This window comes from Falco peregrinus, chromosome 6 (genome assembly GCF_023634155.1).
Source record: "Falco peregrinus isolate bFalPer1 chromosome 6, bFalPer1.pri, whole genome shotgun sequence".
Lineage (NCBI taxonomy): Eukaryota > Metazoa > Chordata > Aves > Falconiformes > Falconidae > Falco > Falco peregrinus.
In genome coordinates, this window is record NC_073726.1 from 59,268,606 (window position 1) to 59,281,041 (window position 12,436).

Below are 12,436 nucleotides of genomic sequence, written 5' to 3' on the forward strand. Positions count from 1 at the left end.
GACAGCTACCTTGTTAGGTGACCCCAGCTAGCTCGTGGCTGGACCTAACTTCAACCCAGCTAGAGAACGTATCTTTCTACAGAGGCATTTCAGCCATTAACAGTCCGCAAAACCCTACAGAAGGAGCCTGCATGAAAAGTACCATTCTCAGTCTCCCAGGTGAACTCCTCACTCCATTCACTCCAAGGCCCCTTATAATCCAGAGGCGTATTCACCCTTGCACGCATTTTCCCCCTATATGCTGTAGATGATGCCAGCATCTGCAGGGTGAGGATGAAGGGAGTTTCATCTGGGGAGCCTGGGGAGAAGAAAGAAGCACAAACGATGAAGGTGAGAGGAACCATCTCTCCCATTTGCCCAGCAAAGAGAAATCCAGGACTGCTGCACTTTCTTAGAGTCACCTTGTCATATTGGTTGCTTTTCCAGTACTCAACTTCGTATCTCTGTTTTATGAAGCCATATCGCAACTTGTGTTTTATCCACCTCAGTTCATACTCCCTGTTCTCCGTCACTGTTACTGACACATTTGTAGGCGGCAGCACCTTGACTGGAACACACGGAATGTCTCAGAGCACTTATCAACACACTGGCCCAGCACTCCCTTCCACCACCGTGGATAGCTTCCAGGGAATGAAAACAACATTGTTTTATGCAATGTAAGAAGTCTCAGCTTTTTAACACTTTTTAATTCTCTGCATCTTCATTTTCTAGTCAAATACAATAAACCACTAGACCATTAAGTAACAGAAAATCCATATCCATTAATATTGACGGCACTCCCTGTGTACAGACAAGCACTACAGCAATATTTGAAACATCTCTACCGCTCCAACACATTTCCAGAGATTTTCAGCTCTCTTGGAGCTACCACCTGATATTTTCACCCACTGCAGGAGTTCTCCCAGCTGTGCTTTGGGCAAAGCAGCACCAGTACCTCCAGATACACACAGATGGAGATGTTTCACCTGGAGCACCTCACTCAGCAGAAGAGTCCTACCTCAGCCGGTGCTCCAAGGGCCGCTGCACAAACCCACATGTGCTCCACTGGTGTTGATGGCAACGCTTGGTGGTGGAGAGCAAGAGCGAGGCAGCCTTCTGTTGTTGGAGGAAAGGAGGGAGAGCAGGGAGGGAGGAAACTGGGGAGTTTGGAATATGCACACTTAAACATTTTATTTCAAAATAAGTGTATCCTCCTGGAAGGGGAAGCAGCTTCAAATCTATTTTGCCCTTTTCCCACAGGCTCCCGTGAGAACGTGATTCATTTGGGAGGGATTCAGGGCAAAATCAATTCCAACTCAAAACCCAAGCGCAGCGCTTTCTGTTCATTGAAGAATAAATCTTTGCATTCCATTTCGCACAAATGGTATTTCACTGGGCAAGTCACTTGCAAACAGAAAGAGACCCACTTCTGCCTCACCCAAAACAACATTTGTTGCACCTCCTCATAGCACCCGAGAAGGGAAAGGCCGTTCATTTGCACAACCTTTACCACAGGCTTTACACATTCATTTGCACAACCAATCCAGGGCAGCTCAGCCCCTCTGCTCTTACCTCCCAGGACTCCCACTCCCGCTTGTAAGTGACTTCATAGTCCAGTGCCTTTCCCAGCCCTTGGATTCCATCAGCTGCTCTCCAGGTCAACAAGAAGCCTCCTGATCTCGTCAAGCTGACTGAGAGGTTTTGAGGTGGGAGGGTCTGAACTGAAAGGTGAAGGCACAACCCAGTAGATGAGATAGTGAGGACAGGGACGTGAAGAGGGGAAGAAAATTCCTAGCTGATGTTCTCTGACTGAAAGAATCTGGATATTTAACAATTTTCCTGACTTGTTACAAATAACCCATGGGGTTTTTGACCACAAAGTGCAAACTCTACAAGGCCTAGGATGAACAGAAGGTGAAAGTAGAGAAAGTGGTGATGTTGTGCAGCTTTATAGCAGCTTTGTGAAAGAATATGCTGTAATGCATGCAGAGCATGTTGCTGAAACAGAAGGGTTTTTTGATGTCTTCACCCAATCCCAATTAAGACACTAGTTAGCTGGCAGGTCTACCCCATTTTTTTCTATTGTAGTCACTGAAGGTGGACTCAATGCAGGTTTTGAATGTGGTAGTATGTCCTTAAAGCCATTTAACTTCATTCTTACTTATGCTTCAGGTTTCGGGGCTGACCCTAGATATTCAATACACTAATCTAAGAAACAAATACTCAAAAATAGAGACAAGACTTAGTGGTTTGTCTCCACCATTCTGAAACAAGTAGAGATTTAGCTTTACCTGCAGTGTGAAGTCAAATCTGAAGTTGTAGTTTTCTTGATCATGTGCATGGATGTGACACATCCAGTGCATCATGAAGTTCTGGCAGTGAGCGTGGTTTCCAGCTTTGTGGGACCTGCAGGTCATTTCTTTGTTCCTGGTTACACAGAAAAAAAGCATGACTATCTGAATAGGGTGTTGCTAGATGGCCCAAAGAATGGTTTGTGAAACCCTCCCTACATGCTATTTTATTCTGTTTCTAAAGCAGTTTACCACTGCGTTATGTCAGTATACTCCTGTATTTCATTAAATGACATGAATAAGTTCTCTAATACCAAGCACATCTGCTTTATTTTCTGTTCCTTTTCTCAAAGGAAGATGCACTCACCGTAACTGTCTTTGATTGGTAGGTATCTGGGCCCTGAGCACAACCTCTCTCACACACCCCCTGCAAGGGGTTTGGTTACCCATGCTCAAGGCTGTCTAAGCCAGAATCAGCCTGACTTGGGGCCTCCCCACCTTCGCTCAGAAGCTGCTTTTAATTTTAGGCTCTTGCCTTTGGTCCTTGCCTGTGCTATGATGCTGCCGTGTCTGTGCCTGGTGATACACGTTGCTGATTGTGATCCATGGAACTGACTTCCTAGCTTGACCTTAAATCTGCCAAGTGAACAGGGACTTCCTTGGTGATCTGGATGGGTCCTGATCCTGGTCACTCTCACTGTTCTGCTTTTCTTGTTACTGTGGGATTACACCATTGCCAATGAGGTCAATGCCTTGCTGTCACCCTCAGCTTCTAGCTCACCTTCCCTCAGCAAGCAAAGTTTGTCACTTCCATAACAGTAGGGTTGGCAGTGTACATGTGTACATATGTCTGTTATGCTGCGCTTACACTAGAGAAGTCAAAGAAGGCAAACCAAAGAAACAACTAAGAGTTGGGACAGAAGTTTTGTGAGGACTGTGGAACTGCAGTCCTCTTACAAAAAAAAAAAAAATCCATGCAGATGCTGTGCAGTCCTTTGTGTCACAGGAACACTTCTGTGGTTTGTAGACTTCAATCCACAGCAAACTGCTGTAGAGGAATGAAGGCAGTGTGTTGATTAACATTGATAATATGCAGCTGTGGCCTAGCTACGAAGGCAGTGGGTTGGTTGACATGGATGATGTGCAGCTGTAGTTCGTTCCTGCTACATGGTTAAATAGCTCTGAGGGGCGTGGGAGAGAGGGTTGGATGGAGGAGGGGTCTGGACTTAGCAGAGACAAGAAGCAGTGTGGTCTGGCCTCTGGAGGATGGAGAAACAGCCTGGACAATAGAATGTGACCTGCAGTAAAGCCTTGTTGCAGCTTGCTAGTTTTGCTTGTGCTGTAACAATTGGTGCCCTGTGTGAGGAAAACTGATCTGGACTCTAGCTGCGACAAACTGCTAACATTTGGTATGTGATTCAGTACTATAGGGATTGTAAGGATCACCTTCTCCTTTGATTTCAACAGCTGTCAGGTTAACTCATGAATGAATCCTACAGCTCTTTCTGAAAAATAAAACCAAGATAACTTCTTCCTATTTTCATGTGGTTTTTTTCTCTCCCTCCAATCTCTTTGCTGTTTCCCACTTCATTTCCTGCTTCTATTATTCTTTTTCTCCTTCCCCTCTCTCTTCCTCCTTCTCTGTCCCTTCCTCTCCTTCATACTCTGCAGTTTGACTGTTCTGTTTTCTTCTGAAAGGAAGCAGAAGCAACAAAAAGATAGTGCAAGATGTAGCCTAGTATCTCTGAGAGGAAACCCACCAACTTCTGTTTTCTCAGTTTGTTTTGCAGAAATTATTTCACCATAGCTATGCTTTTACCAGCATGAAGAAGAAGCAGTTGTCTTTGCCATTCTGATTAGTAGCTATCACTGCTGCAGCTAGTGCAACACATCCTTCTCCACTCTGGTCCAACAATTAACATGTCCTGGCACATTTTTGTGTGTGTGTGCTTTCACAGCAAAAGCAGGGGAAAGTGATTGAAAAGATAATGAAAACAAGCATGCCCTGCGTCCTGTTCTTCCTCATCCTGTACAGATCCAACTTTCTGCTTAGTCTGGACATAACACTGGTGTTTGCAAGCTGTACTCTATGCTGGCTGCAAGCCCAGTCTGCTGTCCTGTTGCTTGGCTCCATCTCTTATGTTCAGCAGCCAAACCCCTTTAGACCCTTCACAGAACACCAGCCAGGCTTTTAGTTTTCACAGTAGTTGTTAGAGTCACGTTAATAAATTTCTGAGCCTTTGAATATTTCATCTATGTGCAAGTTGTAGGAGATACATAGTCATTATAACACTGTAGGGTCTGCATTCGGATGCTCTCTGAAAAGAGGAAATAATCAGAAGATGGATGTGGATGAAGGAGATAGTGGGAAATAGTAAAATGAACACAAGCTCTGCTACTGTATTGGAGAAGACAGAGAAGTGAGAAGCTGGGTGATGAGATCTGCTGGGAATATCCCTGGTGTAGTTCAGCTCGTACTATGTGGATTTCACAAATAAAATTTGGCTCTTCATAGGAGAGCCTGAAAGCAAGAAGTCTCCAACAGCAGCTGCTGCTCTTAGTGTAGGCTGGGTCATCATTATTTTGCCATTTATCAGAATTTTATCATGAGTCTTAGGACTGAGAAAGCCTCAACTTTATCACTCTGCTTGTTTGCACGTCAAAATGACATGCAAGGAAAGGGAGATTCTGGCCTACGGCCTGTGAAGAAAAGCTGGAATTGTTTTGTAATAGGTAAAATTAACTTTGAAGAAATATTCTGATTCAAAAAAAGAGTTAAGCTTGGTGATTTTAAGCCTCATTGGACTTCATGCCTTTGAAGCAAAAGGGCCTCATCACATTGGCTTAAACCTCAAATACATCTTCTCCTCTCTGTTCCTCACTCATCCCCAGACAGGAATCACAGCCATTCTGATACAGTGAACTATGATCTAAAACTTGTTATTGTCCCTCTGTTTCTCTTCCTGAACTGCAGAGGCCTGATGGTCCATGAAACTCTGAAACAGATGGAAAGCTGGTAAAGCAAGTGTGAGTACAACACAGAAAGCCTAAAGGAGCAGCTGTCCCCAGTGAGAAACCTGTCTCCTATGAATGACCTTTTGATATTCCCAGTAGTGGGAAATGAGAGTACCAAGACCAGCTAGGCAGTGCTGAATAGGCATTTATTTAGCTGACCACTCACATCAGCATCAGAGTCCTAGGATCAGCATAATTCTGAGTCCTGGTAAATCTCTGCAAAGTTTTGCAATAAACAAGGGTCCAAGCTGAACGGGAGGACCCCAGGACCTAGGCAGTGTAGTGCTGACTTTTGTACTCCTTAACAACAGAAAGATTCTGGGAGACATGTAGAAAAACAACTTCTAAGAACATAATTATAGATTTTTAAAAAGCCAAACAAATGCTTTCACCAATTCACTGCTCTTCTAGCAGTCAAGAGATGTCTCAGTAGAAAGGCAGTAAGTGCAAGATATGAATGATTTATAGTTTCAAGGAAAAAACCAGATGCCTCATTAAGCAGGACATTTAGTTTTGCCTTTGTGGGTTGTTGTGGTGGTGAATACATTCACGTGCCCACTGAACAAGTCCACTTGCCTTAGCAAGAGTCAAGCCCCTAGGAAGTCACATGCAAAAGTGAGGGGCACCCACTACTCTGCTTAGCTATGGTGACATTAAAGACACAGAAAGGAGAAAGCTTCCAGACAAGGATAACTTGTTTCAGAAATCTAGCAGCTGAAAAATTTGTGTCCCTCTGTCAGTTAACAAACATACCTCATAGGTGGATTTGCAGAGAACCTGGTTTTCCTTTTTCTTTTGTGAAAAAGCTCTGTGCAAGGAGGAGCAGTCTCTGTGTTGAGGAAGGGTCATTGTTAACCTGCCACCCTTCCCTGAGATTTCAAACTCCAAGAACATGGGCTGGAGTTGTCTCTGCTATGATGAGAACTACTGATGTAGGATCAGCTTGGTTGATAGTTCTTCTTTTCAGAAACAGCAGTCAAGAGATGGTGAGGAATCATTTTGCCATTCTTAGAAACCCTAAGGCAGCTGATGCCTAATTCTGCAAGAAACACCTGTGCCCAAGCCAAGTCACTTTCAGGTCCATAAAGTGAAATATGATGCAAAGACAAGGTTGTTTCAGTCATTGTAGGTGACCAACTGACCAAAGGGATATTCCATACTATATGGCATCATGCTCAGTGTATAAAACTGGGGGAAGAAGGGAAGCCCTGTTTGGCAGTGCCTGTTTGGCATAGCTCTGGTAACTACGTGTGTGTACCCTCACAGTCTCCTCTTTCTGTCACCAAGATGAAAGAATAAAATAAAGGGAGGATGGAGAAATATCAGGCTAAAAGAAAAGGTACAATAACAGAAAAGAAAGGAGGAAAAAAAGAGAGGCAAATAGTCTGAAACTCACCTTGAATAGTTCCAACTCCCAAAACCAAGCATGGAGTCAGAAGAAGACTGATGAGCTCTCTCATCTTCAAACCTTTGCAACAAGCATGATCTTATGTCAGGCAACAACTCCCTGCACCACTGGCTGTTCTTCCTCAAATGCATATATGTAGATAGTTATATGTAGATATAAAGCGCCTATCACCATATTGTTAAATATGGTTTGACAGCCACTATTTTTCCTTCTTTGTCACCAGTTGTAGCTGAAATCAAAACTCATGTGGTTAGCTGGAAAAGTCTTGGGCCTTCTGTTAGCCCCAAACTGCCTTTTCATCAACACTGACATGATCTCTCAGAGTAGCTTCATATGAAGGTAATTTGTTAATGGGAAAACGTTCTGCCTCTTCACCAGAGGACAAGGACAAAGCTTGCTGTTTAGAACTAATGATAGGATTTTCCACTTCCTTCCTTCACAATGAGAGTAAGAATAGCCCCTAAGTTATGAGAAGGAATTAGTTATTTGTGTTGATCACCCATCTGATCCATACAAAGTACACTCGCTGTTCCAGTGAATCATGAACTGCTCCAAAAAGAAACATCTCCTTCCATTTCTTATCACTCCTACTCACAAAAATGTACTTCTGGTGGATTGGGAGATCCAATCCTCCTATTTCTTCACTTTAAGACCCGATTCACAGGGCTTTTAAGTCCTTGTTTGTTTGAGGAGAGAGGGCTCCTTTGCCAATTCCTTCCCCACAGTCACAACACTTTAGCCTCACCTGAACACCGAGTGGTCTTCCAGGTGCTTCACAGCAGGCGGTTATTTGACTTTCTCATTGATCACTCACATGGAGTCTGTGCAAATGCAACTGCCAGCGGGACACCCACAGCCCTACCCCTTCAAATGAGCCTGTGCTCTGTTTCCCCCTCAGTGGTGCTGTGGTAGTCATCAGCACCACAGGCATGTTTAATTTGTTCTCTCTGACCTTCCCATTTACAGCATAGGTCCAACAGCTATGTATGACATCAAATGTCATACAATTAAGGAGAAGAGGGAAGGAAGTACTTGTCATTATTATATTTTGTTAAACAGTTTCCAAGAAATGTGACTAGTTTTTCTGCAAGATGTGATGATCTCTTAACAGAGGCTGAGCTTTGCTGTTTGCTCTTTTTTCTGTTGATCTGCACTCAAAACCTGTCCTTTAAGTCATCGTCCTCCTTGTCTGCAATGTTTTCTGAAAGGGAAATTAATTGCCATAAACGGTCATTAGATAAAACATTAGTTTACATTGTGGATGTTGTCTTAAAGACACATTGCTGTTGCTAAGCCTTACCTGTATAAAACCATCTCCATCCCAATAGTAGCACTAGAATTGTGGATTCTGCTTAAACCAAATCCACAGTTAAGGGATTAAAATTCAAGCCACACTCTGATTACATATTGTAGTTTAAAGTGATAATATGACTCTGCATCAGTAGAAGTGAGGAAAATACACTCAAATGGAGACAGTGTAATTAACATATATTTAGATCTTGTTTTTAATGTTAGGAGAAAAAGGAACGGGAGTGGTGGCATCTGAAGAAGTGAGAGGTGGCAAAGTTTCTTACTGCTTTTTCTAATGTAGACTGCCATCTCTGTGAAGAGATTACTCTAGTTTTGGGCAGTACCTTTATCAGTTGAGAGTCCCAGAGTTCAGGCAACTTTGGATTACATCCTCCACAGCACACACAATTTCTTATAAATCAGTGGCAGCTGGAAGTGCATTAGAAAAAAAAAAAAATTAAAAGCTGACAGAAAAGCAAAGTAAACCAAAGAGAGGAAGAAGAAGTGAAAACTACTTGGCAATGATTTCAGGACATGATGTAGAAGTGAACTTTGCATACTCACATGGACATGAGTTTGATGATGGAGTCTTTGTGTCTTCACAGTCCCCAAAGGGCACACATGCACTCTCCATGCTTCTTTCACAGATAAGAAGGAGGTGTAACCTTATCTTTTCAGTTTCTTCTCAACAGGCATAAGAATTATCCTACTTACTTGCAGAGACCTCAGTGGAGAAAAATGAGGATTGGTAGTGAATACCCATGCACTATGTCTCTTCAAACTTCAGTCATTCATAAGTAATTGCTTTTTCTTCTTTTCGTGCTTGTTAAGCACACTCACACTCTGTGTGATTCCAAGCAATACTCTGTTTCTCCTCTCACTTAATTTACTCCAATTAGGTTTTGGCATCCCTAGACAAAAAGAAACTACCTATCAGTCAGGAGTGCTTCTTCAACAGGGCAATGCTTGGTGAAGGTGAGATTAAAGTTCCCTTGGATGGAACTGGGGCATGCCTCTTCAGCAAAGCTGCTACAGTAGCTTGAGCTTGCGTGGGGTGTGACTTGATCAGCGACAGCAAATTCACTATGCTAGTCTCATAGCAGAGTCTGACACCATCAGTTACCTTGTTAGGTTGCACAGAAATCACTGTGCTATGAAGGCCTGAAGAGCTTTAGCTTCGAAAAGCTGAAAGGCAACTTCCTTCATATCATCAGGTTATGAAGTGATTGCCTTTCTTTTTAAAGACCTCACAAAGGGAGTTAACCGGCACATTAAATCCCTATCTCAAGTGAAATCCAGTAACAACCTTTAGCAGCAACCTAGGGTAGAGATTCAAGAACTTTTCTGACACAACAACCACATAGGAGGGGTGAGTCTAAATCCCTGGATTTCTCCTGCTGAGCTGTGGTGAAAGAAGTTTTCGTGGGTATATATAAAAAGTCATGAGTAGATTGCCATAAATTTGTGGTAATCTCTTCAGGACTTCTGGGATGGGCTCTTTGGCCAGAAAGGCTTTAATTAATCCTTTCAGAAAACACAGAATCATGAATTGACAAGACATCAAAAGGCCATTTGTTAGTGGAAATCTTTTACCCCAAAGTGAGATATAACTTGACTGAATGGATGGACAAGTCAAGACTTTCAGGTCCAAAACAGTACATGAGGATGAAGCCAAATCATCCTTTGGACACTGTGGGTATTGTCATATCTGTACAGGCCACCCATAGCCTCTCTTGCACTCAGTGGAAGTTCTGTCTGGCATGTGATGTCACAGATTGATATCACAATAGCCAAATATCCCTGGGTGGACCGGGTGGACCTCATCTGCTGGACCTGGTCTTCACCACCAGGAGGAGGTCAACTCCCAGAAAGTGATCCTTGGTGACAGGGATGCTAGTCAACACTGTGCCATGAGTTATTCAACAGGTACCATGCGCACCAAAGACTAATAGATGTCTTAAGTAGGACGGGCTTCCTTCAGGAGCAGAAAAAAGGAGAATAAGTAGGATGGACTCCCTTCAGGAGCAGAAAAAGGAGAATATCTCCTTCATTTCTAAAAAAAAATAAGATCATGACCAAGTAAATAAAACCATGGACATTTTATGAGAAAAGATGCGTGCAGTTGAAAAGATGTCACATACCACGAGGAATCTAGATATTCTTTTAGTAAGTGCTAAGAAAGACACAGTGGTTATGGCCCATATGCACACTGCCAATAACGAAACAGCAGGCGAGAGGTCCTGAAAGCAAGTTTGAACCAGGAGGCTATAAATGCAGCCCTACATAGTAGCATTCTTCAGTGGTCCTGGATTTATACACTGTGTCAGATAACAGAGGCTCAGTGCATGATTGATTAAATGGTGTAGGGGAAAGGGGATTATATTTGTCGGTATCAGGTAAATTTTTGAGGCAGATTAAGTTTATATAAGATGGGTTCCACCTAATCAAAACAGAATCACTGTTGCTGACATTTAAGATTAAAAATGCTATGAGGCAATTTTAAAATGAAAACCAAAGGAATTCATGCCAGATATGGAAAGTAAATTGTTCAGATTGATCTGTGTGGTCTGAAATCACAGAAAGCCTATATCCATATTTAAAAAATAGATAGAATAGAAGGTAAGAAAAAAACCAAAGAAAAACAATAACGCAGGTAAGCAGGATATGTAAAAATATTCAACCAAATCAAGACCAATGCTCAAATATGTCTATACAAATACTTCCCTTTTAAAATATGGTTTTAATGCCAGACTCATTGGCAAATGTCTTTTAAAAACAAAACAAAACAAAAACCCCAAAAAACCAACAAATGCAATAGGCATTATGGAAATTTGGTGAAAAGAAGATATTCAGTGAAACACCAACACCTAAATACACATTTTTTTAAAGAAGAATAATTTGCATTTATACATTAATGCTAAAGAAAGTGTAGTGTGAATATGTGTCAACAGTTGTGTTGCGCTATAGAATTTCAATGGCTGCAGAATTTCATTCCACGCTAAAGGTAATGGTATGCTGTTAGGGCTGTGCTACCAATCACCCGACCAAAAGGAAGGGAGTGAGATGCTGGAGATGACCAGAGATCCTGAAGGGCAGACGAACAGTAACAGTGGGACAGCCCAGTCACGCTAGCCTAGGCAAACATCACACTGACCCACGGTGAGGCTGTGTCTGCACTGGCAGACTGAACCAGGACAAGGCAAAGGTCTGAGCTCTGGAATGAGATCATAGACTCCACTCAAATGTTAGCGAATGCTTTGGTGTGGGTTTTGTCTGTGTCAGTGACCCAGCTGGGGACACTTTCCAATATGCAGTGTGGAAAAGGCCACCTTCTGCTGTCAGAGAAATTGCTTGGATACATGAATCTTTCACGGCTGCATGATGTCAGTTGCTTTTACAGCCAGAAGTGGACCTTGGTTTGGTTTATTTCCAGATCTAGTCACAGATTCTACTTTTTAGCCACTATAAATGATTGCGTCTTGGAGCTATTTGTGAGAGCATTTACAAGAAAAGAAACAAACTGATTTATCCTGAATAATATACAAGACCCAGAACAAGTGGAAACAGCAAGAGGCACAAGTTTACTGCAATAATGTTTTAAGGGCATACATAAAAATAACAAGACTGGCAAAAATAAGCCCAAGAAGCTGTTAAAAGGGTCAAATGTTTGCAGTGCCAAAGGGGCTGTTTAAAGAATCATTTAAAAACTCAGAAGTGAACTTAGGCCCTTTGTAAGTCTATCCACACTATAAAGGTAGGGTTACTGCAGCCTGAACATTCTGAAAAAGTAAATGAGGGAAGACATATAGAGAAAAATGATAACTTATAACAGGGGTCCTCAAACTTTTTAAACAGGGGGCTGGCACACAGATGAAGTGGCAGGCAGTCATCTGCGGCTGCTTGGTTTCCCCCCCCAGCCCCTGGCGGGGGCGGGGGGGGGCGGCGGGGGGTGTCTGTAAATACCGGGGGGTGGATTGAGGACCCTGGGGGGCCATATCCAGCCCACAGGCCGTAGTTTGAGGACCCCTGACTTATAATGATCTTTTCCAACTAAATCTTTCTTTACAAACCTTGCCTAACCTACCTTCTTACTCCATTGCTTTCTTGTATATAAAATCTGTAAAGGAACTTAAAAATTCAGTTGATGAACAAGTAATTGTGGTTGTCGTGGTTTAACCCCGGCTGGCAACCAGTCGCACACAGCCGCTTGCTTGCTCCCCCTGAAGTGGGGTGGGGGAAAGAATTGGAAGGGTAAAAGTGAGAAAACTCATGAGCTGAGCTAAAGGCAGTTTAGTAAGTAAAGCAAAAGCTGCTCACACAAGCAAGTCAAAACAAGGAATTCATTCACTACTTTGCATCGGCAGGGAGGTGAGCAGGGCTCCATCATGCATCATGGTTACCTGGGAAGACAAATGCCGTAACTCTGAATGCACCCTGCTTCTTTCTTCTCCCC

The 12,436-nt window shown here is 42.8% G+C and overlaps 1 long non-coding RNA gene across 3 annotated transcripts; it reads right to left on the reverse strand.

Annotated features, from left to right (window-relative positions):
• Positions 1-295: 295 nt before the first annotated feature.
• LOC129784829 (uncharacterized) lies at positions 296-7,576 on the reverse strand. 3 transcript variants are annotated; one of them, XR_008747954.1, is made up of 4 exons: positions 7,439-7,576; positions 2,271-2,406; positions 1,552-1,700; positions 296-1,095 (listed from the first exon to the last, which is right to left on the reverse strand). It is a non-coding gene; the product is annotated as an uncharacterized LOC129784829 (long non-coding RNA). The 3 variants fall into 3 exon arrangements; XR_008747953.1 differs by lacking the exon at positions 7,439-7,576 and having other exon boundaries at positions 2,271-2,543; XR_008747955.1 differs by lacking the exons at positions 2,271-2,406; positions 7,439-7,576 and having other exon boundaries at positions 296-547; positions 998-1,095; positions 1,552-1,795.
• Positions 7,577-12,436: the final 4,860 nt, after the last annotated feature.